This window comes from Octopus bimaculoides, chromosome 14, assembly GCF_046866305.1.
Source record: "Octopus bimaculoides isolate indiv1 chromosome 14, ASM4686630v1, whole genome shotgun sequence".
Lineage (NCBI taxonomy): Eukaryota > Metazoa > Mollusca > Cephalopoda > Octopoda > Octopodidae > Octopus > Octopus bimaculoides.
This window is the reverse complement of record NC_142941.1, coordinates 46327062-46342636: the sequence shown is the minus strand read 5'-3', so window position 1 is coordinate 46342636 and position 15575 is coordinate 46327062. Positions and strand designations below refer to the sequence as shown.

General features: G+C 34.4%; 1 protein-coding gene across 4 annotated transcripts in view; it reads right to left on the bottom strand.

The window, feature by feature from the left end:
* The window catches only part of LOC106884278 (octopamine receptor beta-2R-like), a 132913-nt gene that overhangs the window by 3209 nt on the left and 114129 nt on the right, over positions 1-15575 (bottom strand). The window contains exons 1-2 of one of the 4 annotated variants that reach the window (XM_089362799.1): positions 14674-14911; positions 1-1847 (exon numbers count right to left, since the gene is read on the bottom strand). The exon at positions 1-1847 is cut by the window's left edge and continues 3209 nt beyond it. The gene's annotated coding sequence lies outside the window, so the exon portion shown is untranslated. Of the gene's footprint in view, positions 1848-10407; positions 10524-14673; positions 14912-15575 lie in introns of those variants that run through there. The other 3 variants (XM_089362801.1, XM_089362802.1, XM_089362798.1) reach the window with 3 other exon arrangements.

Sequence of the window (15575 nt, the reverse complement as noted above, 5' to 3'; positions counted from 1 at the left end):
GTTATTGTAGCTATTACTTCTATTGGTATTTGTGGTCGCTTTATTAATCTGACAATCGATATGTCTATTTATCCATCTGTCTATCCATTTATTTATCTAAACATCTATTTATCTATCTATCTATCTACTTGTCTTTCTGATTTCCTCTCTACCTGTTTCTCTTCATAAATTGTCGTATGCCTTCTCCAATAATTTCTTCTTTTCTTTTTCCCGTGTCTCTCACGGTTTTGCTATAATTGACAATCAACTAGAAACTGTTATTATTCATTTTTTTTTCAAATTGCCATAAATAATAATAATAATATTGACAACAAGAATATCAAAACACTAATTAATAATAATGATAACAATGTTAAGAATATTAACACGGCGTGTTTGTCAAAAGAAATGCGTTGCAGATGAGGACACTTTAAAAGATCGTTTGCTAATTTCTCGTTTAATGTTCCGCATAATCTCTTTCCTTATGTACAAGTCATAAATGATGGATCCTATTGATTGTTCGATAATATTACGTCTTCTTTCTTGGACAGTTACTTCTGTTTTACAGTTCACTGCTTCCGCTGTGACATATATTCTCTGTGATAGGCCAAGATATGTCGCCATAATGGACTGGCACAGCTTTATATTGTTCATTGACTGTCGGGCGTCAGGACAAATTAGACTGTTTTGCTATCTTCGTTTTTTTTTTGTTTTTTTTTTTTCTATAGTGTAAGAAAGAAGAGAATGAAAAGAAGGAGGAGCTACGAGAGCAAAAAGGGGGGAAAAGAGTAGAGAAAAAATACACTGAATATATCGTTTTTAGTTATTCTTTTTGTTTATAAGGAAGGGGTGGTGAGATATGGTGAGATATTTAATTATTATTTCAAATTAATTTTCTTAAGTATTATTTTTACATTTTGGTTTCGGAATTTTATTTTACGCTTTACTTTGAGATTCTGTTGTGGGCGGAACTCAGGTGGAGTCTAGAGCTAATACATTTTTTGTGTTTTTTTGTTTTTATTTTTTCTTTGTTGTCTTTTTTTTTTCTCTGGTTATATTTTGCTTTGGAAATGGAGATGAGTAGAAGAGGAGTAACTTCTTTGTATTTTATTAGAATTTCTGTTTCTTCTAGTTTATATTTTTGTTGCTTCTGCTTTGACAGTGGTGGAGATTGTGCTGGAGCTGATGGTCACACGGAGAGGCGGAGGTGTGACGATAGTTACTGGAGCTGATGACCGTCCAATTTCGTAACGTAACGATTTTTACTTCATGGCTTTATAGATGATGCAGATAATAATGATAATGGACGAGTAATAATAATGGATGAGTAATAATAATAATAATAATAATAATAATAATAATAATACTACTACTAATAATAATAATAATAATAATAATAATAATAATAATAATAATAATAATAATAATAATAATAATAATAATAATATTGATAATATTAAAGATGATGATGATTATGATGATGATGATAATCGTGCAAAATTACATGCTATCGAATGTTCCTAAGGACTCCGAAATATTTTTGGCGTTGCTTTGTTACATATTTTATTCATTATATTTGTTTTATTTACTGTTGTTGTTGTTGGTGTTTTTGGTGCTGTTATTTTTTGTAACTTGACAAATCGAAATATAACGTAGGTTGTATTTCTTTGTTGTTGCTTGGATTTTTTTTTTTTTTTACTTCTACTTCATCTAATTCTTGTGCTTTCTGCTATATTTTGATGTTTGGTTGGGTTATATTTTTAAGGATATTTCCCAATACGTGGTTTATCGATGCCCCTCACACAAGGGATTACATTGTGCATGATGACAAGGAATTCAAGCAGACGATCGTACGTTCAAGTCATCATCTGCAATTGAAAAGAGATAAAATAGCAAAAATTAGTATTTTAAAGATCCGCATCAAGACAAATTCAAATTACGATGCAATTAAGAAACAAGCAACAATTAAGTGAATGTTATAAATTGTTTTATATGTATTTATGTGTTATACACACACACACACACACACACACATATATATATATAGATTTAGATAGATATATATATATATATATATATATATATATATATATATCAAAGAAAAGTGTTTATAATTAATAATTATGAATATACATACATATATATATATATATATATATATATATATATATATATATATATATATATATATATATATACATATATATATATATACATATATATATATATATATATATATATATATATATATATATATACATATATATATATATACATATATATATATATATATATATACATATATATATATATATGCGTGTATGTGTGTGTGTGTGTGTGTGTGTGTACGTGTGTGTGTGTGTGTGTGTGTGTGTGTGTGTGTGTGTGTGTGTGTTCGTGTGCATGTGTGTGAGTGTGTGTGTATTTTTTGTCCAATTTGTGTGAATGCGTACAGAATAGTATATCGGTCAAAGGAAGTTCAAACATAATCGGATTTTAGCGTTTTTTATTATGGTATTTTAACTGAAGAAGATATTACGTAATGGATGCATTTCTTATTACATATCACGCCAACCTGAAACGTACATATTAAATGATTTCAAGCTATCACTATTTGGTTCGACTTTCTTATTATAACTTATACGACTCGATGTTTGCACTAACTACCCGGTCTGCACTCAACTTTTTGTGGATACTCTAACAATTATTTGACTCGAGTCGAACAGTTTCATACCGTACGCCGCTTCTTAGCGTAATTCGAAATATATGTGTGTAAGTATGCGTGTGTAAGTATGTGTGTGTAGTTATGTGTGCGTATGTATACGTATATGTATATATTTCCTTTCATAAAATGTTCGACATCATCTTCACTAATCTTTTTTCCGTGTATCTCTCGAGTTTGCTATAATTGCCAATCAACTAGGAATCTGCTTTGTTTTCTTCCCCAAATTGCTATGAATAATAATACTGACAACGAGAAAATCAAAATACTAATTAATAATAACAACAACAATAATATATACATATGTATATATATATATATATATATATATATATATATATATATATATATATATATATATATATATATATATACATACATGACTATACACATACATATACATATTGAAGAATTATAAACATGACTTATAACACGCACATTATATAAAATATAGCGTATATATAAATAGAGAGAGAGAAAAAAAGAAAGACAGACAGAGAGACAGAGAGACAGAGACAGAGAGACAGAGAGACAGAGAGACAGAGAGACAGACAGATACACTTACTGACTGACAAACAAACAGACAGACAGATAGATAGATAGATAGATAGATAGATAGATAGATAGATAGATAGATAGATAGATAGATAGATAGACAGACAGACATACAGACAGACAGACAGACAGACAGATAGATAGATAGATAGATAGATAGATAGATAGATAGATAGATAGATAGATAGATAGACAGACAGACATACAGACAGACAGACAGACAGACAGACAGATAGATAGATAGATAGATAGATAGATAGATAGATAGATAGACAGACAGACAGACAGACAGACAGACAGACAGACAGACAGATAGATAGACAGATAGATAGATAGATATAGATAGATAGATAGATACATTTCTTTTATTAGCCACACAGGGCTCAACGAAGATGGGACAAATACAATGTAGAGCTTTTCTTTTGGGGAGGGGGAAGGAAGGAAAAAAAAAAAAAAAAAAAAAAAAAAAAAAAAAATTGGTGGTGTCGATCAAAAGGGATCGTAGGAAGGGAAAAAGGGGCAGTTCGATCAAAAGGGATCGAAAAAAAAAGAAAAGGAAAGGCCGATCAATAGGGATCGTGTATCACACAGTAATGTTCTCGTGTAAAAAGAGGGGAGGACAGTTTAGGTTTAGCCGTGGAAGGAAAAGCCCACGGAAAAGACCACGGTAACCTTGGTCAATATTCTCATTGAAGAAACTATAACAGTAAGTGACTCTCTTTTGCCTTTTTGTTTTATTTTTTTTTCTTGTTCATAGGGTTATGCTCAAGATGGCTCCGTCGTTCACACGTGCCATCCTTGCTACATTCACCCATCTTTTTTTGAAGCATTCACTAGACAAGACTTCCCTTTCTACTCTCAACTTCCTCTTCAGGTGATACTTGAAGAAGTTGATGAGAGATTGCCCAGAGAGGAAAGTCTTTGTCTCTAGACCTTTCAGACGCGTCCACCATACACATTCTTTCGCCATAGCCACAAGTACGATGAAAATAGCTCTTCCTTCCCGTTTAAAGGAAGGAGGCGCGACAATATTCACGATAGACTCGGCTGATAGACCGACTCGTTCCACACGCGATAGCAGTTGTTCGACGTAAGCCCACAGCTCGGAAATGGTGGGACACTGTACGAGTGCGTGCAGAACGGTTTCGTCGCTCTGCCGGCATCTCGGACAGGTCGGCCCCGTGTTTCTCGAGCCATGCCTGTAGAGCTTATCCCGAACGGGTAGTGCTTCTCGATAGCACTGCCAGGCCAGGGATCTCTGGAAGTTGTCCATAGGTCCCGGCCCGAAGGTCGTCTTAAACAGGCGGGTCAGGTATTCCTCGTCGACGCCCAGGTTCGCCCCGAGATCGTCGTCGTACCTTCCCTCCACTAATCCACTATAGAATGCGTTAGTTGTGATGCAGTCGCTCAAGGTTGACCCGGGTTGTTGGAGTTGCCGAAGAGCAGCGCGACACTCGCGGTGCCATTCGCCCTTCCTCGGCCTCTTCTTGATCCATGACTGCAGTTCGGTCATGGAGACGAGCTGCGGGAAAGCGCGCCGCACAAACGGTGACCACACCTGTTCACCGCTGTCTACGTAGAGCCGGAGATGTCGCAGTCTCAGCGCGTGTCTGCGCATCATCAACCACGGCATGCCCAGTCCTCCTTTTAACGGGTGTTGGCAGCAAACGGATCGCCTAACCATCGGAACGCTTCCTTTCCACAAGAAGCGGAAGAGGATGCGCTCCAGTTTGGTGATGGTAGGGTCGGGACAAGGAACGACGGTCAGGCGGTAGTAGATGACGGACGCGATGTACGTGTTCGCCACCTCCGCCCGACCTTTCAGGGAAAGCTTCCTCTCGGCCCATTGCCGGGCTAGAGTGGCCACCCTTCTCGTTATCTCGTCCCAGTTCTTCTCCGTTTGGAGGTCTGGACCAAACCAGACCCCGAGCATCTCAACCGGACCGTCAGTCCAACGTCCCACGACGGAGGCGCTACTTGACGGCATGGGGTTGCTTCTCCAGGTGCCGAGCCGCAAGCCCACTGACTTATCCCGGTTGATTTTCGCTCCCGTTACCGCTTCGTAGTCTCTCAGTGTCTCGCCGACAAGCTCGATGTGCTTTTGGCTAGACACTATGACGGTGACGTCGTCCGCGTATGCCGACACGCTCGTCCCGCAACCCAACTCTCGCGGGATGCCCCTCAGCGTCGCCAATAGATAGATAGATAGATAGATAGATAGATAGATAGACAGACAGACAGACAAACAGATAGATAGATAAATAGATAGATAGATAGATAGATAGATAGATAGATAGATAGATAGATAGACAGACATACAGACAGACAGACAGACAGACAGACAGACAGACAGACAGACAGACAGATATTAGACAGATAGATAGATATGAATGCCCAGAATAGGACCGAAAGGGATTGCTGAGCCTAGCCCTCATTTTACATCTATTTTTATTTATTTACTTATTTATTTTTGCATTTCTTCATCCATTTACATATGTTGGACCAGCTAAAACTTTTACGACCGTTCTTGAATTATTCTACAGTAAAACTATGGTATCAAAAACATGCTCCTTGGAGTATCAGCAATTGATTATTTGAACTAGCTAAAAGAATACTCGAGCTGGCAGAAATGTTAGCGCGCCGGGCGAAATGCTTAGCGGTATTTCGTCTGCCGTTACGTTCTGAGTTCAAGTTCCGCCGAGGTCGACTTAGCCTTTCATCCTTTCGGGGTCGATTAAATAAGTACCAGTTATGCACTGGGGTTGATGTAATCGACTTAATCTCTTTGTCCTTGTTTGTATCCTCTATGTTTAGCCCTTTGTGGGCAATAAAGGAATAAGAATACTCTGTTCATGCAAATTGGGTTCACCGGTTTAGTAAAGACACTACTTGCCGTTACTACGTACTCAATGACTCTAAAGACAGATGTCTGGTCGTTGCACATTTACTGAGGAGTGCCCAAAATAGAGCTCGCTGCGATGTTTATTGCTCATGTATTTGTTTACATTTGTTTTGTATATGTACTGGTGCACCGCTAGCGTCGGCTAAATCAAAAGTACTCTTACAGCTTAAAAAAACATTGCTTATTAGATCGTTAATACGGACTAATTCATACATATGTATGCATATGTATATATGAACGAATACACGCATATACACACAGACACACCACACACCTAAATATATATGCAAATTTGAAGATACGTATCTATATGTGTGTGGTAATAATATATGTTTGCATTTTAATAATGCGACGGAGTGTGTGATATATTCAGGAAAATTTCCGAACACAGAGATAAGGCACAAAAGAAATAGAAAATGTGTAGTTATAAGGAAAATGTGTAGTTATAAAGAAAATGTGTAGTTATAAAGAAAATGTATTCACATTATTATTATTATTATTATTATTATTATTATTATTATTATTATTATTATTATTATTATTATTGTTCAGTAGTTTTAGTTTTATAACGTGCTTTCACTTCACTACCGAGCGCAGCTCTGTGCGCCTTGGGTATGTGCTGTGGTTTGCTGTGATGCTCTTATGGTTACTGTATTGAAAGTGTTTTGTGTAGGATGTGTGCAGTGCCCAGTAGTGCAATTTTCTGTATGTTATATATATTTGTAAGTTCTGGTGTTTTTGTTATGTATTTGTCTAAATATTTTTTTATTATACCTAAGGCACCTACTATGATAGGAATTGTTTCTGTTTTTAGATTCCACATTCGAGTTACCTCTATTTCCAGGTCTTTGTATTTTGAAAGTTTTTCCAGTTCTTTTAGAGAAACGTTGTCATTTGCTGGTATTGATACATCAATTAGAAAGCATTTTTTCATTATTATCATTATTATTATTATTATTATTATTATTATTATTATTATTATTATTATTATTATTATTATTATTATTATTATTAAGGTAGTGAGCTGACAGAATCGTTAGCAGGCCGGGCGAAATGCTTAGCGGTATTTCGTCTGCCGCTACGTTCTGAGTTCAAATTCCGCCGAGGTCGACTTTGCCTTTCATCCTTTCGGGGTCGATTAAATAAGTACCAGTTACGCACTGGGGTCGATATAATCGGCTTAATCTGTTTGTCTGTCCTTGTTTGTCCTCTCTGTGTATAACCCCTTGTGGGCAGTAAAGAAATAGGTATTTCGTCTGCCGCTCCGTTCTGAGTTCAAATTCCACCGAGGTCGACTTTGCCTATCATCATTTCGTGGTCGATAAAATAAGTACCAGCTGTACACTGGGGTCGATGTAATAGACTTAATCCCCTCCCGGAGATTACAGAAATTATAGCCAGCAGTGATTTGTTACAACATTTCGTATCCGAATACTTGTAATGTAAACATCTTCGATCCCATTGTTTACATTGGGCGTATTCGGATCCGAAACGTCATAACATGTCTGTTCTAACTATGGTCTCTATAGAAAATCTGTAGCGATAACCTTTAAAAGCTCTATACTTACTTTTAGTATTAATTGATAATGGCATGGAAAGAAAGAAAGAAAGAAAGAAAGAAAGAAAGAAAGAAAGAAAGAAAGAAAGAAAGAAAGAAAGAAAGAAAAAGGAAATAATTGACCCGAGCATAGGACGGAGCTCGCCTCTTAAAGCTGGGAAATGAACGGAGTATTTGGTGCACGTAATATTGTGGCTACCCCCTTCTAAAAAAGATGGGAAATTGGCCTGGGTATATATATATAATTTTTCGTCCTCTAACCATTATACTGTATACGTGGTGCTGTATAACATATAAGATTTTTAAGTGAATTAATAAATATCAAACACATTCTGCTTTAGAAACGTATTAATTCAAATCTTTTAAAGGCAAGTTAGATCTTTACTTATCACAATTTATTTTATATTTTAAGTATATATTTAGACTCTTACCAGAAAACCGGAAGATACAGAAAACCAGAAGATACAGAAAACTGGAAGATACAGAAAACCGGAAGATACAGAAAACCGGAAGATACAGAAAACCGGAAGATACAGAAAACCGGAAGATACAGAAATCCGGAACACTTCCGGTCCCAGACTTGCCGGATAATTAATTAGTCCGGTACTGTACTTGTCATCGTTATACGTTATACTTCTTATGCCTCATCATCAACATTTACTTGAAACTTATATTGTAATATTGAAAATGCTCTGTGATCTATACATGGATCTTTTAACCTTAATATGAAATATATAGCCATATATAGCCATATGATATAATATATAGCATTTTACCTTTGCTGTCATAATGGTTATATGCTTCAGTTATGGCAAACACTTTCTGGACAATGCAACTATTACACTATATGTAACGTTAAAATATTGATTAGATTCAATAATAATTGATTCGTACCATTTAATTATGGTTCAATGGTTTAGACAATTATGGTTCAATGGTTTACTCTAAATAGATGACATCTACCAAAATATATATATTCAAATCTACATTTTGATGAGTGTGTGGTGCGTGCGTGCGTGCGTGTGCGTGTGTGTGTGTGTGTGTTTGTGTGTGTGTGTGTGTGTTTTGGTGTAAGCGTGTGTGTGTGTGTGTGTGTTTTTTGGTGTGTGTGTATGTGTGCATTTACCTTAACAAAATTTAATTTGTTTCTAAGTCGCAGTATTCAGATCTACCTGATGCAGATAGGCAGACATGTATGTATGTAATTCTGTATATGTGTGTACATATATATATATATATATATATATATATATTAATAGTGGTCACAAAAATGACACAGAGTACTGACTAGCACTACTATTGCAAGAAGAAAGAGTTAAAGCAACTCAAGAAGCCACAAACCACTGTCTTAGTGACTGACAAGGGTATATATATATATATATATATATATATATATATATATATATATATATATATATATATATATATATATATATATATGTGTGTATATATATATATATATATATATATATATATATATATATATATATATATATATATATATATTTAACTCTGTGTGTGTGTGTGTGTGTGTGTGTGTGTAAACTATCCATATATTTTGTTTATTCTTCATCTAACTCGGAAGCTGCAATTCGTTTGGATCTAGAGCATACTAGACGGCAGTGCAACAGGTGCAGTGAGTGTACCCATGTGTGGCCTTGATAACTTGTTGAGTATTCGGTCAGCCATTTGTGAATATATGCATAAGTGGAGAACAAATCCGTGTTTACTTTAGATGTACGTATTCGTCATTATATATTGTTTGTACACGTTATGTAATGCGATATAAGGTGATAGCGCTATCACCGACATGACCTTGGTGCTTTCATTGTTTAAGTACTTGATCCTCTTGAATCCTGGACGTGTTCTGTGTATATATATGTTCATATATATATATATATATATATATATATATATATATATATATATATATATGCACACACATGTATATAGGCATACATATATATATATGTGTGTATATACATATACATATATATCTATATATCAATATATTATAAATTAACTACCAACAAAAATAATTGGTAAGCTAACTTAAAAAGCATCTTAATGAATTCTTTATACTGAAATATATATTGAAGAAGACAAATATGTTCTTTTGAATTTATACGTTTTTGCGTCGTAACTCTTTTATTATTATTTATATAACATAAATAATATATAATTATATGCATATATCCATACATGTATGTACATACCAACATCTATATGTATACATACAAGCATATATGGGTACAGGACATCACAAAAAACGTTAACCATAATGGAAAACGAAAACATAAAGACAAAGATAGAAAACGAATTTTTTTTCGAACAACGAAATATATACATACATGCACTTATATATACATATATACATTTATACACATATACATATATACATATATATGCACTTATGTATATGTGTTTGCGTAGTATTGTAGTATATATGACAATAGGAAAAAGCCATCTAGTAAGAAACAACGGAGTATTTGTATTTTGAAAACAGCGGTGTTGACTCGGATGGCATCCGAAAGTGTAAAACAAAATTCTATCTGATAGATAAATTTTTAACTTCTTAATTGAACGAGACTGAATTTATTAGTCTTCTTTAAATATCAAATGTTTTACTGCGTATATAACCTAGAGATAATATTGCGCTTGTATAAATATTCATTTAGGGTGATACTTAACTATACAACCTTGGTGAATAGTTTACTTGCAGTTTTGATTTTCAGCCCATTCAGTTGAACGTTATCGTATTTTTTAAAATGGTTTCAAATACATTGTATGAACGGTAACTAAGTTTAAAACTATAAAAGCTTTTTAAAAATACAAATTTAGCTTTTAAATCATTCAAATGAGATGTTGATTCTCATAACGCTACTCTCTGATGAATATAACATCATCCTACTACATTTCCCCTCTTCCTTCCTTTGTATTAGAAATCAATATAAAATAATAGCTCAAACGCGGTCATTTTAATGGCTAATGTTTTCTTCAATTTAAGTAAACGTATCTGTATGTTTTGTAACGTTAGCATGAATATACAGACAAGTCGTTTGCTTCTGCTGGAATATATTAATTATAAATTGACCAGTTTTTGTAGGGCTTTATATTTTTGTTACAGTTGGTGGAGATGTGGTGTGTAAGTGCCGAAATTATTATATCTTGTAAGTTTATATTTAAAATTTAATGAGAATGAATTGATAAATTTTACTTCAGTATAAACACTCACCGTGTATGTATAAACTTGTACAATGAATATTTAAATTAAACTTACATTAGATCGAGGTAATTTACTATATTGTATAAAGTTTCTATGTGTCGTACTTAATGTATGTATATCGTTTATAGGCCAGTTACTGCAGTACTGATATAACATCTTACATTTCTTACGGACGTGCTGTGTTAAAATACAATAAATATCGGAAGAAAGCGAAAACTCGTCCTTACAGCGGCGAACGAGGACGTCAAATGCATTTCGGCTGTTTTTTTGGAGGGCCTTTTCAATCACTGGCAGCCAGCCACACGTCCGAACGTCGCCAAATGATATAGGAAACATGAAACACAGCATTTACTAATGATGCGAAAGAACGTCCAGCCGGATAAAAATAATCTCCCTCCGATATTTATTGTTTTTAACACAGCACCTCCATAGAATGTGTTGTCTCAAGCCAAATACTGCTGTAAATGGCGTACCAACTGTGTACATGCATTCAATATGTTGCATACATGGCTATTTTAATTTTTTTAAAGCCTCAATTATGTATAGCGGATTTATGGTGTTTAAAAGTTTATCTTAACCTATAGTTAATCAAGCTACCACACTGACATTTTCTCTATAGGCTTATGTATTGCACCGCTATAAGAAATATATCTTTTACTATATAAATTCTTTAAGATCCCGTCCATCTGGCACTGCGTCGGTTACGACAACGTGTGTTCCAGTTGATCCGATCAACGGAACAGTCTCCTCGTGAAATTAACGTACAAGTGGCTGAGCACTCCATAGACAAACGTACACCTAACGTAGTTCTAAACGAGATTCAATGGGACTCAGAATGTGACAAGGCTGGACCTTCGAAACACAAGTACAACTCATTTTTGCCAGCTGAGTGGACTGGATCAACGTGAAATAAAGTGTCTTGCTCAAGGACACAACGTGCCGCCGGGAATCGAACTCACGAACTTACGATCGTAAGTCCAATACCCCTGACCACTAAGCCACGTGCCTTCGATCTAAAATTCTTTAAGACGGTGAGCTGGTAAAATCCTTAGCGCGCCGGACAAAATGCTTAGCGGCATTTCTTCCTCGTTATGCTTTGAGTCTAAATTCCGCTGAGGTCAGCTCTACCTTTCATTCTTTCAGGATCGATAAAATAGAGTATCAGTTACGCATTGGGGTCGACTTAATCGACCAGTTCCTTCCAGGATTATTTAAATACTTTTAAACATATTTCGTGTTAACAAGATTAAAGATATTAGAGGGTGCCACGCAATGGGACAGAAACCGAAACCGTGTGATTGGGAAGCAATCTTCTTACCATATATATACATATATATATATATATATATATATATATATATATATATATATATATATATATATATATATATATATATATATATATATATATATATATAAATTATATAATCATTAGCATAATTATAATTAGGGTTCAATAAAATTGCTTCACCGCATACCGAAATTTAGAAATAGCAGTTAAATATTATTCCACTACAATAATATATCTCCCAGACAGCAATATATATATATATATATATATATATATATATATATATATATATATATATATATATATATATATATATATATATATATATATATATATATATATATATATATATAATGTGCTAATGCTTCAACACATAGAAAAGCACTCGATCAGTTAAGAGAGTAAAGATAATCTTAAAATAAAAAACCGTAAATCTTGTAATTACAGCTAGCCAGGGCTTAAACGTTATCTGCTCAAAAGACAACTTGATAAATTCAGATTGATAGATAGCGGAATAAATTATTTCGACCAGGGAAACTCTGGGTAGCTGTAGGTACAAGATTTGTGTTTTTTTTTATTTTAAGATTGTGTGTGTGTGTGTGTGTGTGTGTGTGTGTGTGTGTGTGTGTGTGTGTGTGTGTGTGTGTGTGTGTGTGTGTGTGTGTGTGTGTGTTTGACCAAGTTCTGCAGAGGAATCGGAAGCCATATGAAAATCTCTCTCAGGATTTTTAGAGTTAAGAAAAATTCGTAATCTTAAACAACACTAAAAAATATATACAAAATATAAGATAATACATACAGAACAAACTACTGAAATATCTACATTCACAGAAGCAGAAATCCTTGGTTCGAAAGATCACATAAAATAATAAATTCTAGTAAAGTCTCAAAGTATACAAGAAAATACAAGAAGCTAAAGCAGTAATACTCTTCATATATAAAACAATCAATTCAACTTCGACTTAGTCTAAATTTACAATCATTTAAATATGTAGTGCTATATGTTGAACAACAACACAGTTCGTGATATTTGTAAAACTTGTATTGAGAGGTGTGATTTAAAAGTTACTTTCATTATACATAGCACGGTAAAATTACCAGTTGTGTAAACGCGAGAGGTAATCAATCTTGGTAGAATTTAATCAAGCTTTATGAATTGAGAGAGAAGTTTCCTACAAGTGTCTTCATACAACAATAATTTGTGTTAATCAGGTTTTATTCATTATAAACGACAATAGTTAATGAGCTCCAGATTGGATACGTGAAATTCTTTTGTGTCCCATCATCATTCAAATAGACATCAAAAGATCAGAATGGTTTCAGAAGATTTGCAACGCGCCTTAGATTCAATAAGCGCTGTTGTGAACGTGTCAAACTTTTACTGTGCAATACTACTTCATTGGCGGTTCAATGCTGATTATATCATAATAATTAAAACTATTAATGACTTGTAAAAATAGCTTTGTCACATCGTTCATACTGCTTGTTCATCAACACCTTATTCATAATTGTTTCTGTGGACTCGGCAACGAATGGTTAACTGTTTTATAGGTCAAAACAGGAAATGGTGCTCGTATTGATGTTGGTGGTGTTGGTGACTGACTTGATTTCATTCCATTGCTCGCAATTTTCTGTCCTGAATGTTGAAGTCTACTTCTTTATAATTTGAACTCATAATGAAAAAGTTCGGAAATAAACATATATTTCTTTTTTGGGGTTTTTTTTTTTTTACATCGGAAGGATTGTTTTGTATTTTTTGTTTTTAATGCAATAACCCCTATAAGATCATAGAGACACGTCTAAAGATTTATTCATCGTATAATGGTGACGAGTGAAACAGATTGTAGTGATTTTTCCCATTATCTTCTGCAGGCTTCACTAGACGATTTTTAACTAAGCTCTGTAAACCAAATAAACACTCCTCAACACTATAGTGCTACCACTGCTTACAGTGGTCATCAATATCAACTCAAAGCGATCAAGATTCAAACTTTGAAAGTTAAGTATCAGAGACAGGACACAAACGTCTGACCCCTCCTGCTAGTTGCTCCTTGCCGCATCAGTCCTCTGAAATTTTAGACTCATCCTAAGATCATAGAGCACATTTTCAAATATTAAATACTTAAAATTTGTTATATAGTGCCTAAGCTAGGCTTTACTAAAGCCTGCTGTCTTCTTATTTACGAGACCACTGTCTTGTAAAGAGCGGTATGTTGAGCCGTGTTGTAAAATTTGTAAGAAAATTCATGTAAAACCCATTATCTTCTTTTAAAATATAGAATGAGTTTGATAAGTGCACTTTTAGATTACCATACATGTGTGTGCGCCCGCGTGTATGTATGTATTTATGTATGTATGTACGTATGCATGTATGTATTTATGTATGTATGTATGTGTGTGTGTACAACAACATAGATAAGTACTATAATTTTGTAAATACCAAAACTTTGTCTTCTTGCAATGGCTCACACGACCGCTGTCTTGTAATGTCGATTGTGCTCGTATCAAGACAAAACGCAGCATTATCCAGACATTTATATTCGTATGTAGATTACCACGCTATTGTAAGCTCGCCCACATCGAGGTCAGGTTAGATGCATTGCTTTAAAGACTGCTGTGTAATAAAGTCATTTTGTTTAAACATTTAAACGAAGCGCTTTTGTTTTTGTTATTTATTCCAAGATGTTACATTTGCTCTATATCTGTTTGACGGTTTATTTGAACTTGGACATAATTTAAGCGAGGCTGATTTATTTTATTGTGTGACGAATGTATATTTATTGCATCTCACATTTCATGATTATTTATTGGTTTGTTTATTTTCTATCTTTTATTTTCTTTACCTTTATTATGTTTTTTTTATAGTTTGTTTTCATCTTTTGTAATACTGTAAGGAAAAACTAATACCTTTTCAAGATATTGTAGAATATGATTGCTTTCGGGACACAGCTGGTGTCATAAATGACAACAGTAGGACAAAATGCCGCTACAGCATGTCTAGTCGGCAATGCCAGTACAACACCATAATACTACATCACACATTTCATTTACACAACGTACATGCAATCCGCGTACGAGGTTGCCAGCAGACTACAGATGTGGAAAAGATGAACGGAGATTGGCTTCCAACAGCTTTACTTGTCTTTTGACAAGTGAAGCACATGATTTAAAAGCGTGATTCGACTCACCAGTTACGTACTGCTAACTAGACATTACCAGTCTTTTATAGCAATGTTGGAGCGATTACCTCTTGCCTACAGGTACGGCTGTGTGGTTAAGACGTTCGCTTCGTAACCATATTGTTCAGTCCCACTGTCCGTTACCTTGGGTACATGTCTTCTA